The 19,003-nt window shown below is 41.6% G+C and overlaps 1 protein-coding gene across 3 annotated transcripts in view; it reads right to left on the reverse strand.

The window, feature by feature from the left end:
• The window catches only part of LOC101443597 (proton-coupled amino acid transporter 2), a 37,404-nt gene extending 34,420 nt beyond the window's left edge, over positions 1-2,984 (reverse strand). The window contains exon 1 of one of the 3 annotated variants that reach the window (XM_004453460.5): positions 2,904-2,984. The gene's annotated coding sequence lies outside the window, so the exon portion shown is untranslated. Of the gene's footprint in view, positions 1-2,201; positions 2,274-2,903 lie in introns of those variants that run through there. The other 2 variants (XM_004453461.5, XM_004453462.5) reach the window with 2 other exon arrangements.
• Positions 2,985-19,003: the final 16,019 nt, after the last annotated feature.

Here is a 19,003-nt window from a genome sequence, read left to right on the forward strand (position 1 = left end):
CCCAGCAGTACTAAGGAATGAAAATGAGCTAGTGTCCCTAAGCAGTGCCCCGTTGTCATCATCTGCATGGGAAAGTGTGAGGCCCACACCATCCCTGCCGCTGCTTTTATCACCATCTGCACCAGAGACAGTACCTACACTGTCCCCACAGTGGTCTTTGGCACCTTCCACAACAGAAAATGCAGACCAGCTGCTTTTATAGCCGGTTGCCCCTGGCAACGCAGCTGAAGCGCTGCCGATCAGTCAGGAGGGAGACACTGAGAGGCAGCAAATCAAACCACAGGGAGCTCTGGGGGCAGAGGGGGAAGAGAGAAAGGCTGCTTTCCAGTTATCTCTCCGTGAAGTCCGGGCCTTCTGCTTTTTATGAAGCAGATGGCTAGGTTCAGGGGGGGACCAGACATTCATCTACCAGCCCTTTATGACAACGGGCCTCTTTAACTGGAAAAGCCACACCCCGCCATTCTCGGAGAAGCCTCCAGCCGTGACGGACCTTTTCCAGTCCATCACACAGAACCACAAACCCACCTGGGCTGATTGTAAACAACTTATAATGATTTTTATTAAACTTTGAAGAAAGAATGGGTGTCATGCAGGGGGCTCTAACCTGGCTTAGGGAGCACCCACCTGAGGGAACTCTGGACAGTGACCAATATGCCCACTCACAGTTCCCAGACGAAGATCCCCAATGGGATCCAAATAACACAACTGGGCTCAACCGACTAAAACCCTTTCATAGCGCCTTAGTTGAAGGATTCAGGGTGGGGAGCCAGAAAGCAGCAAACATGGAAAAAACCACCCAAATCCTACAGGTTTTCAATGAGAATCCAGCTCAATTCTACGAGACTGTGTGAAGTGTTTCGTGTATACATGCCCTTTAACCCAGACTCTCCCAAGAGACAAACAATGGCCAATGCAGCATTCGCTGCCCAATCACAGGCTGACATCTGAAGAAAACCGCAGAAGTTGGATGGGTTTGCTGGAATGAATATCCCTCAGCTCATGGAAATAGCTACTAAGGTCTATGTCAACCGTGATGTAGAAACAAGGAGCAAAGGAAATCAGAAGATGAAAAAGAAGGCAGATCTTCTAGCAGCGGCAATAGTAGAAAAATCCAATCCTGTGTCAAAGAGAGTAAACTGGAAAGCCTCTGCCCCAGGGAGAGTGAAGGGCCCACCTCTAGGGCAAAAATCAGTGTGCTTACTGCTGGGAAGAGGGGAACTGGAAGCAAGAGTGTCCCAGCCGACCACTCGACCTCGTCACTGCAATGTAAGCAGCCAAAACATTAGCCAGGAAAGCTAGCGGGGCATCACAGACCAAACCCTGGCTTCATAAAAGTTCAGGAAAAAACCTGCAAATCAGATCATTAGGCTGGCAGGAATAGAGGACTCTGATATAGATTATTAGGACAGACTACGGAGCCTATGGCTGGAATCCAATTTGGGGGCTGCACCATACAGATGATGGTTGACACTGGGGCTCAACATTCTGTAATGATCAAGCTAGTTGGGCCTCTATCAAAAAGACAAGCCATTATCATAGGGGCAACTGGCAAAAGTGCCCAACGGCCCTTCCTCCAAGCCAGGACCTGTAGCACTGGGGGGAAGGAGGTCACTCACAAATTCCTTTATCTTCCAGAGTGCCCAGTCCCACTCCTGGGTCGAGATCTGCTGTCTAAACTGCAGGCTCAAATTACTTTTAATGCCACAGGGCAATCCACACTGACACTGGAACCACAGGACCCTCCAAAAATAGCCTAACCCTTCCTCTGCAGGAGGAATGGAAACTGTTTTGCCTCAGTGAAACTGGCCAGTCCATGCCCACGCAGCTCCCCTTTAAAGATGTGCCTGAAGTATGAGCAGAGGGTAACCCAACAGGGATGGCACATGACATTTCAACAATTATTATTGAAATAAAGTCCACAGCCAGTCCAGTAAGCATAAGGCAATATCTAGTTCCATGTGAAGCACAAGAAAAGGTCCGGCTACATATCCAGAGATGACTGAATGAAGGCATATTGAGGCCACGCCTGTCTCCACGGAATACCCCACTCTTTCTAGTTAAAAAAGCTGATGGGGCTTACCGCCCGGTCTAGGACTTATAAGCAGTTAATTCGGCAGTAATAACTCTCCAGTCTGCGGTTTCTAATCCATATACTCTTCTCAGCTTAATACCCTCATCAGCAATCTACTTTTCATGCTTACATCGTAAGGATGCCTTTTTCTGCTTTCAGGTAGCACCCCGGAGCCAGCCAATTTTCGCCTTTACGTGGGACAATCCAAACTCTGGTGAAAAGCAGCAGCTAACATGGACGCAATTGCCTCAGAGATTTAAAAATGCACCCACTATTTTTAGACAAGCCCTGGCCAGTGATCTCAAATCCTTTAAACCAGAAAGTCATAACTGTTTTTTCCTCCATATGTAGATGACCTCATTCTCAGATGTCCCACCTACCAGGACTGCGCTGATGGAACCCATGCCCTTTTAATGCATCTACAGCAAAAAGGCTATCAGACTTCTAAGAAAAAAGCCCAAATTTGCCTACCTCAGGCTAAAAAGCTTGGTTATAAAATAACACAGGGGCACCGTGTGTTGGGACTTGAAAGAATAAAAGCAATTTGTGGTCTTCCTGAGCCCAACACCCGTGGGAAGCTGCGAGAGTTCCCCAGAGCGGCTGGATCCTGCCGCAATTGGATCCCGAGTTTTGGGGTCCTCACGCGCCCTTTATATGTAGCCACAAAGGGGGCAAATCGTGATTCCCTGCTCTAGGAAAGCCCACAGAAAAATGCTTTCACTGCTCTCAAACAAGCTCTAATGGAAGCACCGTGCCTCGGACTTCCAGACCTAACTAAGCCATTCTACCTCTATGTTCACAACCGCCAAAGCATCGCAGTAGGAGTACTCACTCAATACCTTGGTTCCCGGTAAAGACCTGTAGCTTATCTCTCCAAACAACTGGACACTGTAGCCCAGGGATGGCCCTCATGCCTGCAAGCTGTATCAATTGCAGCAATGGTAACACTAGAAGCCTTAAAATTAACTCTTGGGCGACCTATAATTGTCCAGATTCCGCATGCAGTGATCACAATCTTAGAAGCCAAAGGAACACGCTGGCTAACTATCAGCCGCCCGGTTAAATATCAAACCCTATTATGTGAAAATCCATCTGACTGGAACTTGTAAAAACCCTAAATCCTGCCACCCTGCTACCTGTGGAGTCAGGGGTTCTAGCCCATAACTGCCTGAAAACGTTGCAAGAAGTATTTTCCAGCTGGCCAGACTTCTAAGACCAGCCACTGGCAAATCCCAACTTGGAGTTCTTCACGGATGTGTGTAGTGTTAGGCAGGGCAGCAATCGGCAAGCAGGATACGCTGTAGTAACATCCGAGACCACAGTAGAGGCCCAGTGCCTCCTGGATAACACATCAGCAGAGAAAACTGAACTCATTGCCCTCACCTGAGCCCTGCAACTTGCAGCTAGAGCCAAGGTTAACATCTACACAGACTCCTGCATGCGCATGGAGCCTTATACAAACAAAAAGGGCTCATTAACTTGGGAGGAAAGAACATTAAATATGGCACACAGATTCTGGAAGCAGTTTGGGAATCTATCAAAGTGGCTGTAATGCACTGCAAGGGATACCAGACAAGCCACAGCCCCGTCGCCCAAGGAAATTGGGCTGAAGCAAAAAGGGTGGTATGGGAAGGATCTCTATCTGAAAACCTGGCTGCGTTCTCATTCCTCAACGTCTTAATTATCAGAAACCCTAGTATTCACTGCCTGCTCTTGTTCTGCAGCCTCTGAATCACTGAGAGCCCCAATATACTCAAGCCAAAAGAGAGTGGATACTCTCTGAGAGCAGGACACAAGGAGCAAATGGGTGGTGGACATTGCCCGATCACAGAATAGTTGTGCCACAAATATTAGCTGCAACTGTAGTTCAAGACTACCGTGAGAACACACATTTGGGAAAAACCCATCTTAAAGAAGTGTTAGAAAGATTCTTCTGCATCCCAAGTCTAGCCGCTATCACCCATGCTGTATGCCAGCAGTGCATAACATGTGCAAAAAAATAACCCTCGCTAGGGGCCCACGGGAGCCCCAGGAGTCCAAAGAATAGGCAGTATGCCTCTCAAAGATCTAGTCATTGATTTCACTGAAATGCCATGATCCGGAAACTATAAATATCTCCTAGTCCTTGTCTGCACCTTTTCTGGCTGGGTGGAAGTCTTTCCCACTTGAACAGAAAAAGTTGAAGAAGTGGTCAAAGTTCTCCTCAGGGAAATCATTCCTTAATATGGGCTACCGCTCTCAATTGGCTCTGACAACCGACCCACCTTCATCTCCGAAATCACTCAGAAGATTGCCAAAGCACTGTGCACCCAAAGGAAACTGCACACCGCTTACCATCCTCAAAGCTCAGGGAAAGTAAAGTGAATGAACTGCACAATAAAAACTTATATTGCCAAGATTTGTCAAGAAACTGGGCTAACATGGGTGCAAGTACCCCTGAGTGGTCTTCTCCAAGTTCAGGCCAGCCCAAGTCAAAAGCTAAGCCTAACCTCTTATGAAATCCTCTTTGGGAGGACCCCCCCTCCCTTCATCAGAAATGTAGAAGGGATCTCAGAGAAAGAGAAAATTTATCAATAGCTCAGCAAATGATCAGCTTAGGAAAAACCCTACAAAACCTGCATCACTGGGTCCAAGAAAGGGCCCCCATTAGCTTAAGCAGCTCCATATACCTGTACAAGTGGGAGATGCAGTCTGGGTCAAAGACTGGAAATCAGCTCCACTAACCCCTCGATGGCAAAGACCCTCTCTTACATTTTTTCCACCCCCAGGGCAGTTAAAGCAGCTGAAATCACCCCATGGATACATCATAGCCAGGTCAAGCCAGCTGCCCCAGAGTCCTGGGCCTGTATTCCAGACCTACAACGCAACCAAACTCATCTTGCAAAAGAACAAAACACCAAGCCATGCTCTAGTCACACCCTGGAAGCTGATTGTTCTATGCATGGCCAATGGTTGAGGATTGAACACCAAGCTCTGCTCCAATCACATCCCGGAAGCTGATTGGTCTACGCACAGCCAAAGAATAGGAATTTGATTTAATCCCAGTTACAATGCCCCTTTTGTTATTTTCCCAACTCCTAGTCCTGACCCTCCCCTGGTCCCAGGTCAGCACCACAGAATGTGAGTCACGTATCCAAAAGGTGCGAACCGGGGCCCAGGCCAATACCACATTACTATATCATAGCCATTACACCTGCAAGGGCCATATAGCTACCTGCCAGTTTCAAGGAATCTCCTTTAGTGTCTGTAATGTATCTTACCAAATAACCTGCTATGACCCCAAGCCCCCAACAGTCTCCCATTAATGGGAAATAAGAGTGCTTAATCAAAATGGGGAGCTACTTAACTCTACTGCAGTCACTAGCCAGAATCAATGAGTGTTATTCCTATTTGACGCATGTCAAGTTATAGATAGACTCTGGGATACCATGGAACACCAATTGTGGAGGGCTCAGCTAAGAGGAGAAATATACTCATAAAAATAAGTATATGTGTGCACCAGAAATGAAAAGTGCAGCCCAAGGGGCGGGGGGAGGACTTCTGGTGCAAATACATAGGTTCATACTACTGCCCCTACTGGTCTTGTGTCACATGGGCCACCTGGAACACAGATACCACTAAATAAACAGCCATCCTCACCAAAGGTATGGCCCTGGCTAACTGTCCATGTGGTCAATGTAACCCCTTAAACCTCACCATCCTTAAACCTGAATCCTGGCAGACTCAAGAAGTCTAAATGGGCCTCCACATTGATGGTAGAGTAATCGACCCAGGAGCCTACATCTGGGTTGGGTATTGGAAACACCCACTCTCAAATAAAGCCCACTGTGTGTTCCACTCCTCCTATGAAGAAATGGAGAAGCCCTTTTTCTATTCCACAAGCAGCAAAAACTAAGCGTAAACTTAGCTGAAGTAGTAGGGGCAACCTTAAATGTCTCCTTGTGCTACGTATGCGGAGGTACTAATATGGGAGACCAATGGACCTGGGAAACTACAGAACACAATTACAGCCAACCGTATAATGAAACTGGCCTCCTGGCTATTCCCCGAAATAGTATTTGGCCCTTGCAAACTTCTGTCATAGGAAAGTATTGTCTTCAAGGGCCTGCCTAAACTGCTCTGTATCTGTTGGAAACCTAACATGTACAGGAGGAAAATTCCAAAATTCCACCACCAATACAGCAGAGCCTTGGGGAACACGGAATGAATCTAACCTCGTTCTCATAAATCATGCTTTCCCCAAATTAATCACAGTGTGGAACTCCACTGCAAAGGGCCCCTTTACAGCTCCAAATGGTCTGTTCTGGATTTGTGGAAAGGTTGCATTCTGAGAACTTCCCTGAAACTGGTGTGGTATGTGTATGCTCAGTACAATAAAACCCTCCTTCTTCCTCATTCTCTTAACGGAAGGGAAAGAGCTAAGCCAGCCAGTGTATCAAAACATAAGAGAAAAAAGGCTGCATTACCTGGGGAGGTGAGGAATTGTCCCCTGAGCATATAATCCAATACTATGGGCCAGCAACTTGGGCAGAGGTTGGCATGTGGGGTTATCAAACCCCATCTATATGCTAAACCGAATCATTTGCTTACAAGCCATGGTAGAAATAACAACTAATGAAACTGTCCATGCTCTAAACTTACTAGCCCAACAGCAAACCAAATTCAGAAATGCTATCTATCAAAACCATCTCGCCCTAGACTATCTCCTGGCAGCTGAAGGGGGAGTTTGCCTTGAACTAGGCAGCACTGGAAAGGTTATTGATGAAATTACAAGCAAAATGGTAAAAATTGCTCATGTTCCAGCGCAGACCTGGAATGGTTGGAATTTAAGTAAGCTGGAAGCTGGCAGTCAATAGTAAACAATTTCAAGCTTCTACTGGGGATAATTGCCTCCCTCATAGGAGGATGCACCATACTTCCTTGCCTCCTCCCTTTCATCGTAAACAGAATGCGCACCTAATAAATGGTATAGTAAAAACGCAGACAGCTGCCCATCTCATGGCTTTATATACGTACCAGTCAGTCCAGGGAGACTCTGACAATAGTGATCCTGAAGCTTAATAACCTTAAGCAGACATCAAAGGGGGGAAGTAATATAGCTTGTGCATAAATTCAAACTTATTTTATACCCAAATATGCCTAGAAAGCCAATTGAGAAGTATAATCTCTACAGACTTTGGAAATTCAAGGAGGATGCAAGCTAGATGTGTCAAGCTTACCTAGAATGTGGGGGGTTCATGCTAAAAGCTTATCTGGAATGTGGGGGATATGTGTTAACTCAAGCTTACCTGGAGGAAATAACCTTTCTAATACTCAGATAAAACACTTGAAGAAATTAACAAAAGTCCTTTTGCATACAAGCACCATTTGTCTCCCCACTCTTATATCCTCTGTATGAAAGGGACCCAGAAATTCTATTCAGGGCTCAATTTTTATCAGGACAAGAGTCTGCTGAGTCTGACTGATCAAAATAAATCATCTTCCTTCTCAGAATTCTCATGTCCTGGCCTTTGATACCACATACACTCAGCTTCTCTCTACTACTACAACACCATTCAGTAAACAAATTTAACTTATTTATTAATAGACCAGCTACTTCATCTCAAGACAAATTTCACCTTTAAATAAGCTTATTGAATTACACTTAGCCATAAGCAAGAGTAACTTCCACTAACTCTTCTACAACTTTCCATGAGCATTCAAGTCTTGTCCTACATATGTCCACCCTGATTTTATAAAAACCAGCTATCTTATTTTAAGACAAAACCCACTCCCTTATACAAGTTTTCACAAATCCTGTACCTTTTTCATATCACTTTAAGTTTTGTCTTCTATCCCTTCTGTTCTGTGAAAAACTAGTTATTTTTCATATATCACTTTAAGTCTTGTCTTATAGCCCATTCTGTTCTGTGAAAAACTAGTTATTTCAATTTTAGGCAAAACAATTATTTTTTAAAAAGAAATTTGTAACAATTTCATTAACCAAAAACTGACAACGTCCATCATCTTAAAGATTTAATATACTTAACTCTACCACATTTTATTAGTATCCATTTAAACCTAGGGAGATTACACCCAAGAAGAATAAAATCAAAATAGTGATAGTTTATGTAAGAAATGCTTTCTTTCTTTTCTTTTTTTCTTTTCCTCCACAGGCTAAAACTTCTTTGCTTTCATAATACCTTAAAATTGTGAACAATCTCAAAAGCATACTGACTAGCAGGCTCTGGAGAATATATTATACAGTAATTGTTTTATTTATATTTAGAAAAACCTTTTCATAGCTTTCACAATCTTTTTCTTCATTTCCAATTTGACAATTGGATTATTAATTACTCTTATCCCAAGGCTCTTAAAAAAATCTAAATGGGAATTACAGGACAAACTATGCAAACCAAGGATTATTCTGTAACATTTCCTTTGTTCCTACCATTCTTTTTTTAAAATAAAATTTTACTGAAATATATCATACATGAACATATATAAACAGTAAGTGTATAGTAAAAGTCGTGAACTTACAAAACAAACATACATATCATCATATAGGGCTCTCATACATCACTCCACCACCAACAGTTTGCATTGTTGTGAAACATTTGTCACAAACTATGAAAGAGCATTGACAAAATATTACAGCTAACTATAGCACATATCATACATTTGGTGTATTTTCCCCCCAACCCACCTGAACTTTAACACCCTATATTATATATTTGTTCATGAGAGAACATTCTCATATTTGTTCTGTTAACCACTGTCCATCTTCCACCACTGGATTCCCTGTGTTATACAGTTTCATGTTTTGTATAGTCCATTGAATATGTATACTCAATGGCACTCATTGTTATCAGAGTTGTGCTGTCATCACTTCAGTCAATTTTAGAATGTTTTCATTACTCTAAAAGGAAAAATCCTATACCCTTTCATACCCCCTGATAGATTTCTCTTAGAATCGATGTAATATCTTCTTTGACATTGCTGCAAAAATTTTACAATGTTACTGTTAATTATAAAAACTTGCTTTTAAACTGTATTAATATTTGTGGGTTTTTTTAGCAAATCAATTTTATTGATACATATTAATAAGGCATAAATCCATCCAAAGTGTACAATCAATGGCATTTGGTAAAACCACATAGTTGTACATTCATTACTTCAATCATTTTTAGAGAATTTCATCATTCCAATTATAATAAACAGCAAACAAACAAAAACTCATCACCTCTCAATCTCTCTATGCTTCCCCTGCCATACACAGTTGATATTCTGTTTCCAGTATGCTAGTTTATCTGTATTTATATTTTGTAAAAACAGTCTTATATATGCAACATAACCCATATTTGTATTTTACATGAGGTTTCACTAGGTTATACAGTCCCATGTTAAATTTTTTAGCTTTCCTTCTGGTAATATACATGACAAACTTAACCTTTCAACCACTGTGTACCCATATAATAGCTCTGCTAGTTACAAGCACTATGATGTGCTTTTACCATGTCTCAATCATTCTTAATTTGCAGGCCTAGTAGAAAGAGTTCTAAGCTAAACTCACATCTCCCCTATCTTTTCACATCCAGCCCATTCCCCATAGTTTTCTAAACTTCTTTTATTCAACTAATCAGTTTTATTGATGCATATTAATAAAGCATAAATTCACCCAAAATGTGCAATCAATGGTAATCCGTATAGTCACATAATTGTGCGTTCATTACATTATTAATTTTTAAGCATTTTCATTATTCTAGTAACACTGGTTTTAATGAATTCAGTTAAATATGAGAAAACCCTGGGGGTAGTATAGGCTATAGAAAATTATGGAAGAATTCAGGACAAACTTTTTAGTTTCTTTCCTTTAAATAGTTTCTTTAGTGATTTTATATGACTTTTTATCCTGTTTGGCTTTTCTTATTTGTGCTCCAGGAGTATTAATTTACCTATATAAGTGCCTATTTAATTTTTAGCAATTTGGATAAAGTTGTTTTAAGAATTTTCATGTGTTAATTTGATATTACAATTCAGAGGTATGAAAATATACACCGAACAAACAGACAAACATAAGAAGATTTAGACACACCAACAGAACATAAACTCACTAATTTGACTCCTAATTTTCACTCCTTTGGTATGGCTGTTTCCAAGCTTTCCATCATTTCACAGCTCTGGTTTTTACTGCTTTTAAGATTTCCTCTGGAGATGCTTCCCTACATTGTCTTCCAGGGTCTTTATGGTCTTGGCTCTTATATTTAAATCTTTGATCCATCTTGAGTTGATTTTTGTAGTGTGAGATGGTATTCCTCTCTCATTCTATCACATTTGGATATCCAGTTCTCCAAGCACCATATGTTAAAGAGGCCATTATCTCCCTGTTGAATGGGCTTGGTGGCCTTGTCAAATATCAGATGACTGTATATGCAAGGATCTATATCAGAACTTTCAATTCAGTTCCATTGGTCAGTATGTCTATTCTTGTGCCTATACCATGCTGTTTTGACCATTATGGCTTTGTAGTATGTTTTAAAGTCAGGTAGTGTGGTTCCTCTGATTTCATTTTTCTTTTTCAATATGTCTTTAGCTATCTAGGGTCTCTTTCCCTTCCAAATAAAATGTAGGGAAGCATCTATAGGACATTTTAATAGGAAATGGCTTCATGAACTTCACACCCAAAGCATGAGCAATGAAAGAAAAAATAGATAAAGGGTACCTCATCAAAATAAAAGTCTTTTGCATGTCAAAGGAGTTTATGAAGAAAGTGAAAAGATAGCCTACCCAATGGGAGAAAACATTTGGTAACCATATATCTGATAGGAGCCTAGTACCCCGCATATATAAAGAAATCCTATACTTAGAAAATAAAAGATAAACAACCCATTTAAACAATAGGCAAGAGATTTGAACAGATGCTTCTCCAAAGAAGAAATACAAATGGTTAAAAAGCACATGAAAAGATCCTCAACATCACTAGCTATTAGGGAAATGCAAATCAAAACCACAATGAGATACCATCTTACACCCCAAAAACAAACAAACAAAAACAACAACAACAAAAAAACAGAGGACTACAAATGTTGGAGAGGATGTGGAGGAATGGGAACCCTCATCCACTGCTGGTGGGAATGTAGAAAGATCCAGCCATTCTGGAGGACAGTTTGGTGGTGCCTCCAAAAACTAGCTATGGATTTGCCATAAGACCAGCAATTCCACTGCTGGGTATATACCCAGAAGAACTGAAAACAAGGACACGAACTGATAAATGCACACCAATGTTCATAGCAGCATTATTCACTATTGCCAAAAGTTGGAATCAACCTAAATGCCCATCAACAGATGAATGGATAAACAAAATGTGGTATATACATACAATGGAATACTACTCAGCTGTAAGAAGGAATACAGTACTAACACATGGGATAACATGGATGAATCTTGAGGACCTTATGTGGAGTGAAGAAAGGCAGGCATTGAAGGACAAATACTACGTGACCTCTCTAATATGAATTAGGCAAATCAAGCTGTCTCAGAAAGCTAGAGACTGCAAGATAGGCTTACAGGAAATAGCAGGGGGAGAGGAAGGTTGTGAACCAATGCCCACATAGGCAAAATCTGTGATAAAGTGGAGGTAAGTAGTTGTGCAGTGAAGGATAAGATAGGGGCATAGGGATACTATTGGGTTGGGCTTTGCAGGCTTGAGGGGGGCTAGGGTTGGGAGAATGAGTCAGATGGTCGATGGAATTGGGGGGAGGATTTGGGGGGGAACAGGTGAACATGTGAGATTGTCAGGTACGTGGTTGAAACTATAATGCTGAGAAAATTCTTTAGAAAATATAATATGGAAGGGTTACTTATTTAAGGTGTTTGATGGGGGGCATCTGGCACAGGGTTCACCTGGGGCAGGCTTCTAGGGAGTGTGTGAGGGCTCATCTTGTCATAGTGTGTTATATCAGTGGGTGGAGATCCATACAATGAGCAGAAGGTGTTATACTCCCCTAAGACAGAGGGGAGGGTGTCTCTTGAGAGCATGGGTGGCCCCCAATGGGGGAGGACAGACTAGTGTGTCAAACCCTCAGCATTGCTGAAAGTACCTATGAACCTTGCCCTTCAAGCAGTGAAGCTTGGTTGTCACTGTGAGCCCTAAAGGGAGAGGGAAAGAGGAATAGAATAGATGAAAGAGGGAGTAACTGGCAGGCAATGGAAGTGTTATGTATGATTGTGCAGTGATGGATACAGACCATGTTAAATTTCACCAAAAATTTATAAAAGCATACAGTTTAAAATGTAAACCATAATGGAACCATGGTTAGTAGCTATGTTTCAATATCTGTACATCGGTTGTAGCAAATGTAACATCCACATGTAAAAAGATCACTGCTGGGGAAGAAGGAAAAGGGTTTGATGTTGGGTATATGGGAGTCCCCTATAGTCTATATGTGACTTTACTGTGACCTAAAACTTTTTTGAAGACATAATAAAAAAAAAAGGATGTAGACACCAGGAAGAAATGGAAGAGATTGCCTTGCCACTGTATGTACAGGGCAACACCTTTTATAGTGATGAAAGGCAAAACATCAAAAAAATCTTTTATGATATTTTTCATTTTTTAATGCCCCAATTTATTTTTTACTTTATTTTAGTTTTTAAATTATTATGTATTTTATTTTTAATCTTTAAAGCTATCATTACTATTTCATTTTCCTCTTATTGAATTTGGTAATAAACTAGGTTTTATTTTTGAAAAAGTTTTGGATCACAGAGGGGTTTAACTATGGCAGGGGAAGAGCATTGGTGTGGGGTGTCATTGATGGGGGATGCAAGGCAGGGAGTTTGTCTGGGCATGCATATACTGTATATGATGTGTTTGGATGTTCACTGGGTATTGACATAGTGGGTAGAGTTTCACATGACAACTGAGGGAGTGCTGAGTTCCCATCCTGGGGAGCTCTGTCGCTTTCCCCAGTGGAACAGCAACAATCCCCCAAGTGCAAGGGCAAAGTCCAGTGAAGAAGGATGGTCCAACAATGGGTCCTTGACACTGATGCCTATGCTTATGAGGCTGTGTCTTAAAATTTCAACTAGGCCTACACCTGCAGAGTGCCTAAGAGTTACCTCCTGAGAGCCTCCATGTTGCTCAAATTTGGTCACTCTCTAAGCCAAACTCAGCATATAAATGCATTACCTTCCCCCCAGCATGAGACATAACTCCCAGGAATTAGCCTCTCTTGCGTTGGGGGATTACTACCACGCACCAACTAGAAAAAGCACTAGAAAAAGACCTTGAATAAAAGGGGGAAATGGTAAAGACAAATGAGTTTATATGGCTAAAAGACTTCAAAATGAATCAGGAGGTCAGCAGAGGGGTCATGGTTATGCACATCTCAGCAGGATCTCAGAGACAACCAAAGTAGATACAACCCCAGGTAGTGGTTCTCCTGAGGGCTATGGAGACACCCAGGTCCTACAGTCATGGCAGATGGCTCTGGAGTTCAGTGCCTTGCCAGTGGGCCCTACTTTGGAATTTGTGCTCCTGAGTAAGATGAAGTTGGATTCACATGTGATTTCTCTACACATGCCTCTTCTGTAACTTTTACTGAAATTATGGTTGACACTGGGGTTGGTGTATGCTCAGGGGACTTGAATCTATGGATAGTCCATATGCCAGCTGGGCCATGAGCCACAGCAGAGTTGCAACACCTACTCTCCAGTTTGTTGGACTTATCCAGGTTAACCAGCAAGGAGGTGATGGTGATCAACCACCACACCAAAGAACCTAGAGAGTCTACATCTGCAAGCAGGAGAATCCCATCCAACAGCCATGTGGGATCTAAGACCCTCTCAATTAAGAGGTGAAGTGGGCATCACTCCACCCCATCCTGAGGATGGAGGAATAAAATATGGATTAGAGCAGACTTACTAGTACTCTACTATAGAATTATTGTGACTCTAGCTATGGAAGAAATTACATCACTGATATGGAGACAGTGGTCATGGGAATTGCTGAAGGCAGGGAAAGGGAAAAGGAGGTGTATTGGGGCATTTTCGGGACTTGGAGTTGTACTGAATGATATTGCAGGGACAGATGCAGGACATTTATATATCCTGTCATAACCCACTGAATAGGCTGAGAGAGAGAGTAAACTACAATATAAACTATAATCCATGCTGTGTAGCAGTACTCCAATATGTACTCATCAAATTCAATGAATGTACCACACTAATGAAATAAGTTGTTGATGTGGGAGGAGTGGGGGTGTGGGGAGTGGGGTATATGGGTACATCTTATATTTCTTAAAGTAACATTTTGTGTGCTCTATGTATCTTAAAAGAAAAGACATTTAAAAAAATGAAAAAAAAAAAAAAGATTTCCTCTGGGATCAGTATTGCCTGGAATATGCAATCTTATTCTTGGAAATACTTTTATTAGTAACTAGCAACCAGTTGGTAACTCTTGAGCAGTACAAAGGTAGTTAAACACTAATTTAGCAGTTTAAACAGACAACCATTTAATATGTATGTATTCTGTATTACTCTTCAGGAATACAAGTGACAGACAGACTCAAAGTTCAGGAGTAAGCTACTGATTCAAAACTGAAAGTTGTTTCTAATACCTTGATAAAAAATCTGATCAAAATAAAATGTGATGAAAATTTAAAACATTGTCACAATAAACCCCTTTAAACATTTCACAGTGTACACAAGTATGAGCTTTCAGTTTTGTATATCTTTTTTGTTTTTTTAATTTTTTGTTTTTATCTTTTTTCTTTTTTTGTTTTGTAATAAATTTTTCCATTGTGAATTAAAATATGAATATATTGATAACATTAATTTTCATAAATGTATATATTTTACAGTGCCCTTTGCCTTTGAAGCCCTTTTTTCCCCTCAACTTAGCCTTTAAGGAAAGCTGAGGGATTTTTCTTTATAGAACCATATTCCAGCTATTTTCCTCCTTCTTGATAACTAGTTATTTTATCTTAAGACAAAGTTACTTTCTTCTTCCTTAATAAAGAAAAACATTCTATATACCTTACATAATTAAGTTACCAAACTGATTTTGGTACCTGTCTCTAAGCAAACTTCTTACAACATACAATTACCATCAAGATTTAAAAAACTTATCAGAATAATGACTTGATTTGGTTATATGCAAACATAACTTTTCTTCATTTTAAATACCCAGTAGCATGCAATACCAGAACACTTTTAGCTCATAGGTATCTTTTGTTTACTATTTTATCAGTATTTCGGTGAGATGTATTATGAAACATTTACAAGGACATATTTCTGAAGAGTTTTCTGGAGGCAAGTTGGCAGGGGTTCTGATTGCTATCAGGGCTAAGCCATGATTAAATTGCAGGCTTACAAAAGTCATTACCATTTTTCTATTTTTTCCCCTCTTTTTCTTCCGTAGAGTTGCCCAATTCAAAACTTTAGCAGCACCAATTTTTTTTTAAATGTGGTTATCCAGATCCAATTAGAATTAACATGGAAACAAAACAAAGAATATTAATGTTACTAGGTTTTCCCACTTCTCCACTAGTTAAACTAGTTTCATTTTTGAGTTACTTTACAAAACAAATCCAATTGCAAGATAGTATTGAAATCTAAAGACTCATTTTTAGGTTTGCTTTTCCCTGTCATCCAATTTATACTGTGGCCAGGCAACGTGGCAATGGAAAATCATTTTCTTTTTCTTAAGGGGTTCCCTCTGGATTTAGATCAGTTTTCCAGTATACAACCCAAAAGAGACATAGTTGGCACATTCTGAGAATTCCTCATGGCTAGGCAACACCAACAGAAGTCATAAACAGGAGCTCCTTGAAATCAACAGGTTCTCCCAGCTTTAAATTAAAAAAATGTGATTCCAAAATCAGCAGTGGAACCCCAAATCTGAGATCATGGATAATGGAACTCAAACCCACCAGGTCCATATTCACGAGCTCAGATCAACTCAAAATTCAACAGTCCCCTCAGGACAAGTAGACAAACAAAGCTAATGCAACAGCCTCCTCTGAACAAACAAACTGACAAAGAGAACAGAAGAGAAACTTTTGCACACTTATCTAATATAGGGAAAGACTCAGCTTCAGAATTACCTTCACACAAAGCACCCAATGTCTGCCCACTGCAGACTTCCAGCGTAAGTCCTCCAAGGAAATCCCTGGGCAGTTGCTAGGCATGGAGCTGAGGGATCCAGGGAAGCTCTGCAGCTGACAAGGGGCTGTGTCCCAGAGCATGCATGATTCCTGGCTGGCTCGCCAAGGTTTGTTACCACAGGCATGTTGTCCCACAGGATGCATGGCTCCATTGGCTTGCCAAGATTTGTTACCATAAGCATAGTTATTCCCAATAGAAAGGCCTGCCCAATCTGGTGTTACAAAGGAGAAACACTGCACTACAAAGGAGAAACATGTCTCTCAGGGAGAAGGTGATTTATTGCAAGTGCACAAGCAAGGAACAGGGGGATCTTGCCCCAAACGAGTTCAAAGTGAGAAGGGGGTATAAGGTTTTTATAGGGGGAATAGGGGTTGAAAATCAAGTGATGTGCGTGTGATGCATTCCTGCCATGTGGGTGATTACTCTGGAATTTTTTTACACGGTTTCCTGAAGAAGATGTGGGCAAATTTCTTAATCCTGTATTATCTCCTGTATGCAAAACTTCTGCTTCATGGCCACGTTCACAGCCTTTGGTCCCTGAGGGAAGTTACAGATTTCCTGGGCTGTAAGGTACTCCTGGCACCGTTCTGTGGTTTTGCTGAGATGTTATCTCATTCCTGATTTTCCTGGGAGTAGAACTGCTTATTGTCCTTGTAGGAACTAAGAACAGAGAGTGAACTACTAAGATTAGGTTAATAGAAAACGAGTTCAACTAGATCTTGGGAAGGTATTTGAATTTTTCAGAGTTGCTTAAGAAAAGAAAATTTTAATAAGCACATGGTAGAAATGTCAAAATAATTAAAAACTCTTTCTTTTTTTTTTTTTTAAATTTTTTTATTTTTTATTGACTTTGTAATAATATTACATTAAAAATATATATGTGAGGTCCCATTCAACCCCACCCCCCCACCCCCCCTCTCCCCCCCCCAACAACACTCGTTCCCATCATCATGACACATCCATTGGATTTGGTAAGTACATCTTTGGGCACCTCTGCACCTCATATACATTGGTTCACATCATGGCCCATACTCTCCTCTATTCCATCAAGTGGGCCCTGTGAGGATTTACAATGTCCGGTGATTACCTCTGAAGCACCATCCAGGGCAGCTCCTTGTCCCGAAGACGCCTCCACCTCTCATCTCTTCCTGCCTTTCCCCATACCCTTTGTCCATTATGTCCACTTTTCCCAATCCAATGCCACCTCTTCTAAAAAACTCTTTCATATACTATACATAGTTTATGTGTTTCCAAGACTTTAGGGTTTTTTGTTTTGTTTTTTTAAAGATTTATTTTTAATTTTTCCCCTTCCCTTCCTCCCACACTGCTGGTTTTGCTCTCTGTGTTGTCTTCTCTTCTCGTCTTTCTCCTCTAGGGTTCACTGGTATTCGATCCTGGGGACCTCTGATGTGGAGAGAAGTTCCCTGTCAATTGTGCCACCTCAGTTCCTGGTCTCTGCTGCGCTTCACCTCGACTCTCCCCTTGTCTCTCTTGTGATGCATCATTATCTTGCTGCGTGACTCACTTGTACAGGCACTGACTCACCATGTGGGCACTCACGTGGGCCCTGGCTCACCACACCATCACTGGCTTGCCATGTGGGCATGCTTTCTCTTCTTCTTTTTAACCAGGAGGCCCCAGGGATCAAACCCCAGTCCTCCCATATAGTAGGCAGAAGCTCTATCACTTGAGCCACATCTGCCTTCTGACTTTAGGGTTTTATGCATCAGTAAAATTACAAATAAATTTGGCAACTGCTCTCAGAATTTTCTCTTTATGTTTGGCATTTGGCAGTCTGTATACAATGACTTGTGGGGTAGGTATATTTGGATTTATTCTAATTGGAGTGTAATGTGCTCCTTGCACACGTTTGTTCTCGTCTTTCATGAGAGTTAGTGAATTCTTGGCCATTATTTCTTCAAATACTCTTTCTACCCCTTTCCCTTCTTGTCTCCTTCTGGATCTCCCATAACATGTATGTTGGTGCACTTTGGGGCATCATTCAACTCACTGAGCCCCTGCTCAACTTTTTTCATTCTTTTCTCTCTTTGTCATCAGCCCAGTTCTCCCAATACAACCCTGCTGCTTCCACTGCTACCCAACTACCTTGACATGAAGTATAAATGCAAGATTCATTCTTTCTTTCAACATATTTACAATATCTGCCACTTGCCAGGTATTAAGCCAGAACTCAGAAGATGGTGCAAAAACCAAACAAGTACCTGCCAGACTGTTCATAAGCTAAAAGTGGAGACAGACAAGAAGCCAGAAAAGAAATAAATAATTACAAATGGTGACAAATGCCATGAGGGAAAGGAACAGGAGGATGAACAGTCAAGGAGGATGAAGGCAGTGGGCAGGTAAAGAGGCAATTTAGTTAAACTGGTCAGGGAAGGAGTTTGGGAAAGTGGTATCTGAGACAAAAACCAAAAAGAAGAAAAGGAACCAGCTGCAGTAAATTGGAGCTGGAGTGGGAGGTGAGCAGTTGGGCCTGGACTGGGAGAGGCAAAGAGTTCCTGGAGGTGAAAGGAAGCCAAGGAGGCTGGAATCCTGAGTGCCAGAGACAGAGCTGCAGAGGAGGGCAGAGGCAGGTGGGACTGCAGGCCATGGCAAAGAGTTTGCACTTTATTCTGAATGTGCTGGGAAGCCACTGAAGGGGTCGGGACTGAAGCTCAGTGCTGAGAATGGATGGCAGCAGAGCAAGAGAGGAGGTGGGTGGGGGAGCGCGGAGCAGGGAGGTCAGATTGCTGACCATGCTAGAGACCATGGTGGCTCGGACAGCGA

The sequence above is a fragment of the Dasypus novemcinctus genome, chromosome 2 (assembly GCF_030445035.2).
Source record: "Dasypus novemcinctus isolate mDasNov1 chromosome 2, mDasNov1.1.hap2, whole genome shotgun sequence".
Classification (NCBI taxonomy): Eukaryota; Metazoa; Chordata; class Mammalia; order Cingulata; family Dasypodidae; genus Dasypus; species Dasypus novemcinctus.